This window comes from Dendrobates tinctorius, unplaced genomic scaffold (genome assembly GCF_039654945.1).
Source record: "Dendrobates tinctorius isolate UK_male_01 unplaced genomic scaffold, ASM3965494v1 ptg000065l, whole genome shotgun sequence".
Classification (NCBI taxonomy): Eukaryota; Metazoa; Chordata; class Amphibia; order Anura; family Dendrobatidae; genus Dendrobates; species Dendrobates tinctorius.
In genome coordinates this window covers 20046190-20060346 of record NW_027361733.1, presented here as the reverse complement: position 1 = coordinate 20060346, position 14157 = coordinate 20046190, and positions in this window count along the sequence as shown.

Here is a 14157-nt window from a genome sequence, read left to right as displayed (position 1 = left end):
ACCCAATAGTCTCCCATATAGTATAATGCACCCCATAATCCTCCATACATTATAATGAACTCCAATAGTCCTCTATATAGCATAATACACTCCCCATAGTCCTCATTATAGTATAATGCATCCCATAGTCCACCATATAACATAATGCACCCCCAGAATCTTCCATATAGCACAATGCACCCCCATAGTATATGTACCCCATAGTCCTTCATATAGTATAATGCATTCCCATAGTCCTCATACAGTATAATGCATTCCCCATAGTTCTACAAACAGTATAATGTAGCCCCCATATAGTACACATAGTATAATGCACTCCCCATAGTCCTTGATAGAGTGTAATGCAGCCTCCATAGAGTATAATGCAGTCTCATAGGAGTATAACTCAGCCCCATAGAGTATAAAACAGCCCCATAGAGTATAACGCAGCTCCACAGAGTATAATGTAGCTCCATACAGTAAAATGCACATCTCTTATTCCTCCAGTATTATGTCCACCATGTACTCACTGATTTAAAAATAAATAAATACAATGCTCACCTTTCCTTGTTCCCCCACTGCTCTGGTCTCTGCAGCAAGTCTTCTCAGCAGCTCCACTGCTCTGCACAGCATGGCACGCAATGATGTTATTGTGTCCACTGTGTCAGAAGCAGAGGGGGAATAATTGGGAGAGGGAGCGTCACCGTATGCCCACTCCTCCATTATTGATTTCAACTGCAGCAGCATCTATGAAGTCGATACAGTGGTATGTGCTAGGTGCCTTTGGGAGATTGGGGTCCCTAGGCAAATGCCTAGTTTGCCTGCCCCTAACACCAGCCCTGATGCCACATAATTCTGGCATATAGCCCACACATAAGCACTCTCGTAGTATAGTAATACTGCCACTGTGCTCGAGTAATATTGTCATATAATGCATATACAGTACAACACTGTTATTCAGCACTTCCATTATATTGAGACAGTGCAAAGTGCTAACCTCATGCTGCCATATTGCCCATATATAATACTGTTATTCAATGCCCACATCATACTTCCACATAGGAGAAGCCGGAACCCATCCACCACCACCCCATGGCATGACAATGGATTGGAGGGAAGTGAGGTTAACATCAGGCGAGCGGTGGGCCAGGAATTAAGGGTTTATAGAGACAGGGGATTATCATTATCCCGCTCACAGGGGTCAGTCACAGAAAACATTCTAAAAGTAGGGATCGGTTATACTTTGGGACAATTTCGGGTCATGGTGACTATTGGCGGTTGTGGGTTCTTGAATTTGGTTCTAAATTTGGTCTGGGGGATTAATTAGAACATGGATTCCTCAACTGGAAAAGCTGGTCTTTGGTCAGGTGAATTTGATGGAGACTTATGTCGGGTCCCTGGAATTTTAAATTTGGAATGGAACCCTTTGGGTTATAGTGCTTCTGAGCCAGAGCGGGTAAGGGCTGGGAATAATTATTGATTATGGTTTCTGCTTTTGGTAATCACCAGATTTTGGAGCTTCATGGACCCTAGCATTACTACATGTATTAAACGTTTGAATTTTATTATCTGTTTGTTTAAATAAAGGTTACTGTGACCAAATGATCCAAACTCCTGTGTTATGTTTTATTTGTAAAATGGTTGTAAGGATGGGGGTTTGGAGTGGGGAATAGAGTTGAGCGAAACGGGTCGAAAAAATTCAAAAGTCGCCGACTTTTGGCAAAGTCGGGTTTCATGAAACGAAACCCGACCCTAGGATGAGGTCGGCCACGAGGTCGGCGACTTACGTGCCAAAGTCGCGTTTCAAAAGTTTGTTTTGCGCTCTTTTTCAGCCAATCAGGATCCACGGACACTGTGGGCAACGTGATGACATAGGCACGGGTCACCACCATCTTTCAGAAGGGCATGCAAGTGATTGGCTTGCTTTGGTGGGCGTCACAGGGGGTATAAAAGGGCGTGCACGCCGACCGCCATCTTACTTCTGCCGATCTTAGTATAGGGAGAGGTTGCTGCTGATTCTGTAGGGAGAGCGTTAGGCAGGGAAGAAGACAAAAAAACTGCTTCTGCTGCTAGCGATTTGGCCTGCACAACACACCAGTCACTGTGTGTGCAGTGCAAGGGGAGGCTATATAGTGGTGTATCAGTGGTGTTGGTTGTTGGGCTGCCTTTTAAGGCTTCCTGACAGGCTGGCATTGCTGTTTACCCACTGCTCCGCAAACTGCTTTTTTAAAAGCAATCCCAATTTTTTTTTTTTGTCCTGCTGAGAAGAAAAAAAAACTGCTTCTGCTGCTAGCAATTTGGCCTGCACAACACACCAGTCACTGTGTGTGCAGTGCAAGGGGAGGCTATATAGTGGTGTATCAGTGGTGTTGGTTGTTGGGCTGCCTTCTAAGGCTTCCTGACAGGCTGGCATTGCTGTTTACCCACTGCTCCGCAAACTGCTTTTTTAAAAGCAATCCAATCTCCCTTATCCTCTAGTCACTTTTGTCACAGCAGTGCCATCGAGCCTGTCACATAGCGCTCAGATATCAGTGGGCCTCACACAATCCAAAAGTGTCCACTGTCCACAAGTGTGTGCAGAAATTCAAAATCTCCCTTATCCTCTCGTCACTTTTGTCACAGCTGTGCCATCGAGCCTGTCACATAGCGCTCAGATATCAGTGGGCCTCACACAATCCAAAAGTGTCCACTGTCCACAAGTGTGTGCAGAAATTCAAAATCTCCCTTATCCTCTAGTCACTTTTGTCACAGCAGTGCCATCGAGCCTGTCACATAGCGCTCAGATATCAGTGGGCCTCACACAATCCAAAAGTGTCCAGTGTCCAAAAGTGTGTGCAGATATTCAAAATCTCCCTTATCCTCTAGTCACTTTTGTCACAGCAGTGCCATCGAGCCTGTCACATAGCGCTCAGATATCAGTGGGCCTCACACAATCCAAAAGTGTCCACTGTCCAAAAGTGTGTGCAGATATTCAAAATCTCCCTTATCCTCTAGTCACTTTTGTCACAGCAGTGCCATCGAGCCTGTCACATAGCGCTCAGATATCAGTGGGCCTCACACAATCCAAAAGTGTCCAGTGTCCAAAAGTGTGTGCAGATATTCAAAATCTCCCTTATCCTCTAGTCACTTTTGTCACAGCAGTGCCATCGAGCCTGTCACATAGCGCTCAGATATCAGTGGGCCTCACACAATCCAAAAGTGTCCAGTGTCCAAAAGTGTGTGCAGATATTCAAAATCTTCCTTATCCTCTAGTCACTTTTGTCACAGCAGTGCCATCGAGCCTGTCACATAGCGCTCAGATATCAGTGGGCCTCACACAATCCAAAAGTGTCCACTGTCCACAAGTGTGTGCAGAAATTCAAAATCTCCCTTATCCTCTAGTCACTTTTGTCACAGCAGTGCCATCGAGCCTGTCACATAGCGCTCAGATATCAGTGGGCCTCACACAATCCAAAAGTGTCCAGTGTCCAAAAGTGTGTGCAGATATTCAAAATCTCCCTTATCCTCTAATCACTTTTGTCACAGCAGTGCCATCGAGCCTGTCACATAGCGCTCAGATATCAGTGGGCCTCACACAATCCAAAAGTGTCCAGTGTCCAAAAGTGTGTGCAGATATTCAAAATCTCCCTTATCCTCTAGTCACTTTTGTCACAGCAGTGCCATCGAGCCTGTCACATAGCGCTCAGATATCAGTGGGCCTCACACAATCCAAAAGTGTCCACTGTCCAAAAGTGTGTGCAGAAATTCAAAATCTCCCTTATCCTCTAGTCACTTTTGTCACAGCAGTGCCATCGAGCCTGTCACATAGCGCTCAGATATCAGTGGGCCTCACACAATCCAAAAGTGTCCACTGTCCACAAGTGTGTGCAGAAATTCAAAATCTCCCTTATCCTCTAGTCACTTTTGTCACAGCAGTGCCATCGAGCCTGTCACATAGCGCTCAGATATCAATGGGCCTCACACAATCCAAAAGTGTCCAGTGTCCAAAAGTGTGTGCAGATATTCAAAATCTCCCTTATCCTCTAGTCACTTTTGTCACAGCAGTGCCATCGAGCCTGTCACATAGCGCTCAGATATCAATGGGCCTCACACAATCCAAAAGTGTCCACTGTCCACAAGTGTGTGCAGAAATTCAAAATCTCTCTTATCCTCTAGTCACTTTTGTCACAGCAGTGCCATCGAGCCTGTCACATAGCGCTCAGATATCAGTGGGCCTCACACAATCCAAAAGTGTCCAGTGTCCAAAAGTGTGTGCAGATATTCAAAATCTCCCTTATCCTCTAGTCACTTTTGTCACAGCAGTGCCATCGAGCCTGTCACATAGCGCTCAGATATCAGTGGGCCTCACACAATCCAAAAATGTCCAGTGTCCAAAAGTGTGTGCAGATATTCAAAATCTCCCTTATCCTCTAGTCACTTTTGTCACAGCAGTGCCATCGAGCCTGTCACATAGCGCTCAGATATCAGTGGGCCTCACACAATCCAAAAGTGTCCACTGTCCACTTGTGTGTAGAAATTCAAAATCTCCCCTGTCCTATAGACACCTTGTACCTTGTTTTACATTACTATATAGTTTGTTGGATTTTGTCTACATTTCTACCAAAAATGAGGAAGGCTGGTGGAAGAGGCCGTGGAATTGGGCGGGGGTTGGCAGCTGGTAATGATGGTGTTGGTGGTGGATCTGATGGTAGTGGCAAGAGCAAAATAGGACCGAATGCAGGAGGTGCTGACCCTGCGTCATCGTCTGGCTACATAAGGCCTCGAACGCTTAGTTTTCTAGGAGTTGGCAAACCGCTTTTAAAGCCAGAGCATCAGGAAAAAGTTTTGTCTTACATTGCTGACTCAGCCTCCAGCTCTATCGCCTCCTCTTCTTCAGTTGTAAAAAGTAAAAGCACTGAGTCGTCATTGGAGGCTCATGTTCATGAACCACACCTTTCCTTGTGTTCTTCACCCCAACCAAGATTGAAGGATGACGCAGGCCATACTACTGATTACTCCATGGAGCTGTTTTCACATACCATGCCTGGATTATCAAGTGAAATGGTGAATTACCCAGGCCAAGATGAATCTGACATGGAGTGCACTGATGCACAGCCGCTGATGGATGATTCTGCTGGTACATTCACTCAGAGCACTACATTGTCCTCGCAGTGTACAGAGCCAGATTCTGACCCTGATGAGACTCAGGTGCCCCTTCCCGCACACTATACCACCATACACGGTGACACAGAGGAAGGTGCACATGACATAGAAGAGGAGGTGATGGATGACCCAGTTGTTGACCCAGATTGGCATCCATTGGGAGAAGAGGGTGCTGCTTCCAATAGCTCAGATGAGGAGCATCCACAGCAGACATCGACATCGCAACAGCTGTTATCTGGCAGGCCCGGAGCACTCCAAAGACAGGTTCCAAACATCAAAAGAGTTGCTGGACAGCTTGTCCAGAGGGTCAAAAGATCACAGCGTGCTAGGCCGCAAAATGTCTGCCAAAGTAGGAAGAGTGCAGTGTGGCACTTTTTTGAACAAAATCCTCATGATCAGGCCAAGGTTATCTGTAAGAAGTGCGCAAAGACCTTTAGCCGAGGGAAAAATCTGAAAAATTTGAATACCAGTTGCATGCTTAGACATTTAACCAGCATGCACTTGCAAGCGTGGACACAACACCAAACCTCAAGTGCCATATGTGCAACTGATCACAACGAAGGTAGTCAGCAACGCTACATTGTTTCCCCCACTGTAAGCCCACCGGTTAGCACAGCAGCAAATGTTGAGGTGTCGTTGCAAGACCACAGCAGTCAGGGAATCCCACTGTTATATCAACGAAAGACTGATTCTAGGCCATCAGAAAGAACACCAACTCCATCACCATCATCAACCCTCTCTCAGTCCGCCCTGTCCACCGCTACTTCCACCATATGCAGCTCTCAAGTCCAGCTCACCCTCCCAGACACTATGAGTAGGTCAAGAAAGTACTCAGTCTCTCATCCGCGTACACTGGGTTTGAACGCCCACATTGCCAAACTAATCTCGTTTGAGATGATGCCCTTTCGGTTGGTGGAAAGCACAGCTTTCCGCGAACTCATGGCCTATGCAGTACCACGCTATGACCTACCCAGTCGCCACTTCTTCTCTCGCAAAGCCATCCCAGCCCTCCACCATCATGTGAAAGACCGCATTGTCCATGCACTCAAGCAGTCAGTGAGCGGAAAGGTGCACCTCACAACTGATGCATGGTCCAGTCGGCATGGCTAGGGCCATTACGTGTCCATCACTGCGCACTGGGTTAATGTGGTGGATGCAGGGTCCACAGGGGACAGCGGTGGTGGGACAGTGCTGTCTAGCCCACGGTATAGGAAACAGTTGGCTGTAGGCGTTCGACCTTCCTCCTCCTCCACCTCCTCCAGAAGCGAAAGCTCGTCCACAGAGCGCAGTCGTACGAGCACTCCATCTGCAGCTGCCACTGTTGCACACGATGTGTCCCCCTATCGAGCAGCTAGTGGAAAGCGTCAGCAGGCTGTGTTGCAGATGATGTGTTTGGGCGACAGACACACCGCCGAGGTGCTGGCCGAGTACTTGAAGCGACAAACTGAGTCATGGCTGGGCAGTGTACATCTTGAGGCAGGCAAGGTAGTTAGTGATAACGGCCGTAATTTTGTGGCAGCCATAGCCCTTTCAAAACTCAGCCACATACCTTGCTTGGCTCACACCTTGAACCTGGTGGTGCAGTGCTTCCTCAAAAATTATCCGGAGTTAACAGCCCTGCTCCAGAAGGTGCGAAGACTGTGCGCGCACATCCGCCGGTCGCCTGTAATAATAATAATAATAAATTTTATTTTTATAGCGCTGACATATTCCGCAGCACTTTACATTTCAGAGGGGATTTGTACAGACAATAGACATTACAGCATAACAATAATCACATACAGTAGATTATAACAAATAACAAGAGGAGTGAGGGCCCTGCTCGCAAGCTTACAGTCTATGAGGAAAGAGGGAGACACGAAAGGTGGGTGGTAACAGTTGCTCTGATTGTATGGACCAGCCATAATGTTAAGTGTGTAACAGTACAGACACCTGGGAAGTGCATTCCAAAGAATTGGCGCCACACGTGTAAAGTCTTGGAGACGGGAGTGGGAGGTTCTGACTATTGAGGATACTAACCTCAGGTCATCAGCAGAACGGAGGGCGCGGGTAGGGTGGTATACTGAAACAAGGGAGGAGATGTAGGGTGGTGCTGAGCCATGGAGGGCTTTGTGGGTGAGGGTAATAAGTTTATACTGAATTCTGGAGTGGATGGGTATCCAGTGTAATGACTGGCACAAGGTAGAGGCATCGGTGTAACGATTGGCGAGGAATATGATCCTGGCTGCAGCATTCAAGACAGATTGGAGAGGGGAGAGTTTGGTAAGAGGGAGACCGATTAGAAGAGAGTTACAATAGTCGAGACGAGAATGAATAAGAGAAACAGTAAGAGTTTTTGCAGAGTCAAAAGTAAGAAAAGGTCGAATTCTAGAAATGTTTTTGAGGTGCAGATGACAAGAGCGAGCCAGTGATCGAATGTGGGGGGCAAAGGAAAGCTCGGAATCAAGTATGACCCCAAGACAGCGGGCATGTTGCTGGGGAGTAATAGTGGAACCACACACAGAAATAGCAATGTCGGGTATAGGTACATTAGTAGAGGGAGGAAACACCAGGAGTTCAGTCTTTGACAGGTTCAGTTTCAGATATAGTGAGGACATGATATTAGACACAGCGTTTAGACAATCGCCAGTGTTTTCTAGAAAGGCTGGCGTGATGTCAGGAGAAGAAGCGTATAATTGGGTGTCATCAGCATAGAGATGGTACTGGAAACCAAATCTACTGATTGTTTGACCAATAGGGGCAGTGTACAAGGAGAAGAGGAGGGGGCCTAGAACCGATCCTTGAGGAACCCCAACAGTAAGGGGAAGGTGAGAGGAGGAGGAACCGGCAAAAGAAACAGTAAAGGAGCGGTCGGAGAGATAGGAGGAGAACCAGGAGAGAACGGTGTCCTTGAGGCCAATGGAACGGAGCATAGTGAGGAGGAGCTGATGATCCACAGTGTCGAATGCTGCAGAGAGATCCAAGAGAATTAGCATGGAGTAATGACCATTTGATTTAGCTGTTAGCAGATCATTAGAATCATAGAATCATAGAATCATAGAATCATAGAATCGTAGAGTTGGAAGGGACCTCCTGGGCCATCTGGTCCAACCCCCTGCTCAAAGCAGGATTCGCTAAATCATCCCAGTCAGATGTCTGTCCAGCCTCTGTTTGAAGACTTCCATTGAAGGAGAACTCACCACTTCTCGTGGCAGCCTGTTCCACTCATTGATCACTCTAACTGTCAAAAAGTTTTTTCTAATATCTAATCTGTGTCTCCTCCCATTCAGTTTCATCCCATTGCTTCTAGTCTTTCCTTGTGCAAATGAGAATAAAGTTGATCCTTCTACAATGTGACAGCCCTTTAGATATTTGTAGACAGCTATTAAGTCTCCTCTCAGTCTTCTCTTTTGCAAACTAAACATTCCCAAATCCTGCAACCTTTCCTCATAAGACAGGGTTTGCAGACCGGTCACCATTCTGGTCGCTCTTTTCTGAACTTGCTCCAGTTTGTTGATGTCTTTTTTAAAATGTGGTGCCCAAAACTGGACACAATATTCCAGATGAGGTCTGACCAAAGAGGAGTAGAGGGAAATAATGACTTCACGTGATCTAGACTGTATGCTTCTGTTAATACATCCTAGAATTGCATTTGCCTTTTTTGCTGCTGCATCACACTGTTGACTCATATTCAGTCTGTGATCTATTAGTATACCCAAGTCTTTTTCACATGTGCTGTCACTTAGCCCTATTCCTCCCACTCTATATATGCTTTTTTCATTTTTATTGCCCAGATGTAGTACTTTGCATTTCTCCCTGTTAAAAACCATTCTGTTAGTTGCTGCCCACTTCTCCAGTTTATTTAAATCTTTTTGAATCCTCTCTCTCTCTTCTCTAGTATTAGCTATCCCTCCTAGCTTTGTGTCATCAGCAAATTTAATCAGTTTACCCTCAATTCCTTCATCTAAATCGTTGATAAAGATGTTGAACAATACAGGGCCCAGGACAGAGCCCTGTGGTACCCCACTTGAGACATTCTTCCAACTGGATGTGCAGCCATTTACGACCACTCTTTGGGTCCGATCACTAAGCCAGTTATGAATCCACCTAACAGTTGCCTTGTCCATTCCATACTTAGTCATTTTTTCAATAAGGATTGTATGAGAGACTTTGTCAAATGCTTTGCTGAAGTCAAGATATACTATATCTACAGCATTTCCTTGATCCACCCAATCAGTGATACCGTCATAGAAGGAAATTAAGTTAGTCTGACATGACTTATTAGTTACAAACCCATGCTGACTCTGTTTAATCACTTCATTCTTATCCAGGTACTGACATACATGTTGTTTAATAATTTGTTCAAAGATCTTTCCTGGTATAGAAGTCAGACTCACCGGCCTATAGTTGCCTGGGTCCACCTTCTTCCCCTTTTTGAAGATAGGAACAACATTTGCTGTTCTCCAGTCTTCTGGCACTTCTCCTGTTCTCCAAGAATTTTCAAAGATTATGGAGAGGGGTTCAAAAATTTCTTCTGCTATCTCCTTCAGTACTCTGGGGTGTAATTCATCTGGACCTGGAGACTTGAATTCATTTAGGTTAGCTAAGTGTTTCCTCACTATCTTTCTGTTTATAGATATCCTGGATTCTTCTATTCCCTTAATAGGACAGTGGATAACAGTTGATGTTGCATTTCCTTTCTGAGAGAAAACAGATGCAAAATAGGAATTTAAAAGTTCAGCCTTCTCAACATCCTGTCTTACCATTTCATCATTTTCATCCTGTAAAAATCCTATAGCATCTTTGACTTTTCTTTTACTTTTGACATATCCCCAAAATCCTTTATTATTGCTTTTGACATCTCTTGCAAGCCTCAGTTCATTTTCAGCTTTAGATAATCTGATTTGTGCCCTGCAGGTTCTGCAGACAGCATTATATTCTTCTTTAGATATGCCTCCCTCTTTCCATTTTATAAACATTTTTTTCTTCCTTTTTAGCATGTGCTTAAGTTCTGTGTTCATCCATCCTGGTTTCCTTAAATGCTTCCTATTCTTCCCTCTTTTCGGAATTGTTAACAACTGTGCTTTGAGAATTTCATTTTTCAAAATTTCCCATCCTTCCTGGACATTTTTGTCTTTAAGGATATCCAGCCATTGGATCCCTCCAATTCTCTTTCTGAATCCCTTAAAATCTGCCTTTCTGAAATCTAACCTTGACGTCTGAGTCTTCACAGGTCTTCCGCCTCTAGTTATCCAAAATTCTAAAATAGCATGGTCGCTACCTCCTAGGGTCCCAGCCACTTTTACCTCCTCAACCATTTCCTCCCTGTTTATAAGGATTAGATCCAAGGTAGCAGTTCCCCTTGTTTTCTCCCTTACCTTTTGGAAGATAAAGTTGTCAGCAAGAGAGGATAAGAATTTCCTTGACCTGTTAGTTTTGCCTGAGAGAGATTCCCAACAAATGTCTGGATAGTTGAAATCTCCCATGACAACTATGTCATATTTTTTGGAGAACTTGGCCATCTGATGCATAAAGAGTTCATCCATATCTTCGGCTTGCACAGGAGGCCTGTAGTAAATGCCTACAATGGTGTCCTTTCCATTGTTCTGTCCTTGTATTCTTACCCAAACAGTTTCCACAGAACTCCCAGTCTCTGAAGCTTCAATCTCTGTGCAGATATACGCGTTTCGAACATACAATGCGACACCCCCTCCTCGTTTATCAAGTCTGTTTCTTGCAAATAAGTTGTATCCTTCTAGTCTTGTATTCCAATCATGTGTATTATCCCACCAAGTTTCAGTGATTCCAATGACATCATATTTCTTTTCCTGTGTTAGTAGTTCCAATTCTCCTTGTTTGTTGCCCATGCTTTGTGCATTAGTATAGAAACATTTTAGTTTGTGATTGGTTTCTCTTTCTCCAATATTTTTATTAATTAGATTCTTTCGTCTTTGTTCTTCCTTTCCACTTCTAATAGCAGAGTTCTCAATAGCATTTGTCAGGTGTATGGCTTTTTCTGGTCTTTTGCTTCCCTTCCCATGTTGTTCTAGTTTAAAGCTCTCCTTACAAGTGTAGCAAGGCGACTTCCAAATACATGCTTTCCAGTCTTCGTAAGGTGCACCCCATCTCTAGCAAGTAGTCCATCGTATAAGTAGTTCACTCCGTGATCCAGAAATCCAAATCGTTGCTGACGGCACCATCGACGTAGCCAGTTGTTCACCTGCAGAATCTTATTCCACCTCCTTGTTCCATGGCCATCCACTGGGAGGATGGAAGAGAAGACCACCTGCGCTCCCAGTTCTTTCACTTTCTTGCCTAAGTCTTCAAAGTCTCTGCAGATGGTTTCCAGGTCGTTTCTTGCGGTGTCATTTGTCCCCACATGTAGTAGCAGGAATGGGTAGTCATCTGTAGCTCTGAAGAGTCCTGATATCCTGTCAGACACATCTTTAATTTTTGCACCTGGAAGACAGCACATTTCTCTTGAAGTTATATCCGGTCTGCAGATAGCGGCCTCTGTTCCTCTCAGCAGGGAATCCCCCATGACCACCACTCTCCGTTTCTTCTTCACAACATTTTTCTTTCTCCATCCAGGAGGACTCTGAGGGCGTACAAGGTTGCTGTTTGTTGGCAAAGTCTTATCCTGATGTATTTCTTCATCGTTTTCCTGCGTGAGAGCCTGGTACTGGTTTCTGAGCAGTATGGGTGCTGACTGCCTCCTGATCCTCCTGCTTCTCTGGGTCACATGTCTCCATTCCTCTGTTTCTTCAGGTGCACTTCGAATTTCTTCTCTTTCTGTAACATGAAGAGATAATTCTGCTCTGTCCAAGAACTCTTCACCTTCCTTAATGATCTTCAACGTAGCTAACCTCTCTTCGAGATTTTGCAACTTTTCCTCCAACAGGGACACAAGCTTGCATTTGTGGCATGTGAAGTTTGGCTTTTCCACTGGTAAATCTGTGAACATGTAGCAAGAAATGCAGCTCACCAAATGGCTCCTGGCCTCTTCCATCTTGAGATTTCTTAAAAACGATGAAAGATGAGCCAAATTTCGGCGCGCGGTTTTTTAGAGACTTTAGTGAGGGCAGTTTCAGTGGAGTGTAAAGAGCGGAAACCGGATTGGAGAGGGTCGAGAACAGAGTTTTCTGAGAGATAGCGGATAAGACGGGAGTGGACCAGGCGTTCCAGGAGTTTAGAGATGAAGGGAAGATTAGAGACAGGTCTATAGTTAGCGGCACAGTTTTGGTCGAGGGATGGTTTTTTTAAGTAGTGGATGTATGATGGCATGCTTAAATGAGGAGGGAAAAATACCAGAAGAGAGAGAGAGGTTAAATATTTTAGTTAGGTGAGGGGTGACAGCAGGGGAAAGGAACTGGAGGAGATGTGACGGAAATGGGTCACTGGTGCAAGTAGTTGGGCGAGAAGATGCAAGGAGCCTGCTTACTTCTTCTTCTGTGACTGGTTCAAAATCAGAGAGTGAGTTAGATGCAGTGGGGGAGGGAGGACAGTGCATGGTATGAGGGGATTTGGAGATAATTTCCTGTCGGATCTGGTCAATTTTTTCTTTGAAGTAATTGGCCAGATCGTCAGCTCGGAGCTCCGTGGTTGGGGCCTGTACTCTTGGATTGAGTAGAGAATGAAAAGTGTCAAAGAGACGTTTCGGGTTATTGGACAGTGAGGTGATGAGGGTGTTGAAATAGGTTTGTTTGGAGAGGTGAAGGGCAGTGTTGTATGTTCTAAGCATAAACTTAAAATGGATGAAATCTTCGTGTAGATTGGATTTTCTCCACAGACGTTCGGCGCACCTGGAGCACCGCTGCAGGAAACGTGTTTGCACCGTGTGCCAGGGTTGTCGCCGTCTGTGTTGTGGTGTTCTATTTATAGGGGGTGCAAATTCAACCAGGGCACTTTGAAGTGTTTCATTGTAATGCTTCAATGCAGAATCAGGACATGAGAGGGAGGAGATAGGGGCCAATGAAGACTGCAAGTTCTTCAGAAGTTTCTGGGTGTTAATGGCCTGTATGTTTCTATAAGTCTGGACAGTGGGGGTGACCTGAGCAGCCTGGCAGTTCTTGATAGAGAATGAAAGAAGGTTGTGGTCAGAGAGCGGGAGAGGGGAGTTTGCAAAATCATCCACTGCACAAAGCCGAGAGAAGACCAAGTCGAGGGAGTTTCCGTCTTCATGTGTTGGAGAATTAGTAAGCTGCGAAAGGCCAAATGAGGAGGTTAGAGATAAAAGGTGAGTAGCAGATGGGGAGAGGGGAAGAACAATGGGGATGTTGAAATCTCCCATGATGAGGGTAGGGATGTCACAGGAGAGAAAATGTGGAAGCCACGTGGCAAAATGATCCAGGAACTGATGGGAGGGGCCGGGAGGACGATACACCACCGCCACTTGCATGGAGAAGGGGGTGTAGAGTCTGACGGCATGGACCTCAAAAGAAGGGAAGACAAGTGAGGGTACTTGAGGGATAACCTGAAAGGTACATTTTGGTGATAGGAGCAGACCAACGCCTCCACCAGCTCTATTGTCTGATCTTGGGGTATGAGAGAAGTGTAGCCCCCCGTATGAAAGAGCAGCAGCAGCGGTAGTATCTGACTGCTGGATCCAGGTTTCAGTAAGAGCCAGGAGGTTAAGAGAATTAGAAAGGAAGAAGTCATGAGTGAAGGAGAGTTTGTTACACACTGAGCGAGAATTCCAAAGTGCACAATTAAGAGAGACAGATGGCATGCAGGGAATATTAATAAGATTAGAGGGGTTTCTGAGTGTAGCAGTGGGGGGGTTTGACTTTCTATAACATGGGGGACCAGGGTTGGGAGCAATGTCTCCTGCGACTAGGAGAAGGAGGATAGAAAGAGTGAGCAGATGGTTAAGTGATTTGTGAGAGCGTCTCTGGTGTTGAATGGTGGGACTGCCTGGATCTGTGCAATTTAACAATGTGAAAAGAGCGTGAGTGCTATACATAGGAGAGGAAAGAAGCGAGGGGCCAATATGGATGGAGTGTGGAGAGTTAATGCCAGGGCGGTGGATGTGTGTGAATGCAGCGGCCAGGATATAAA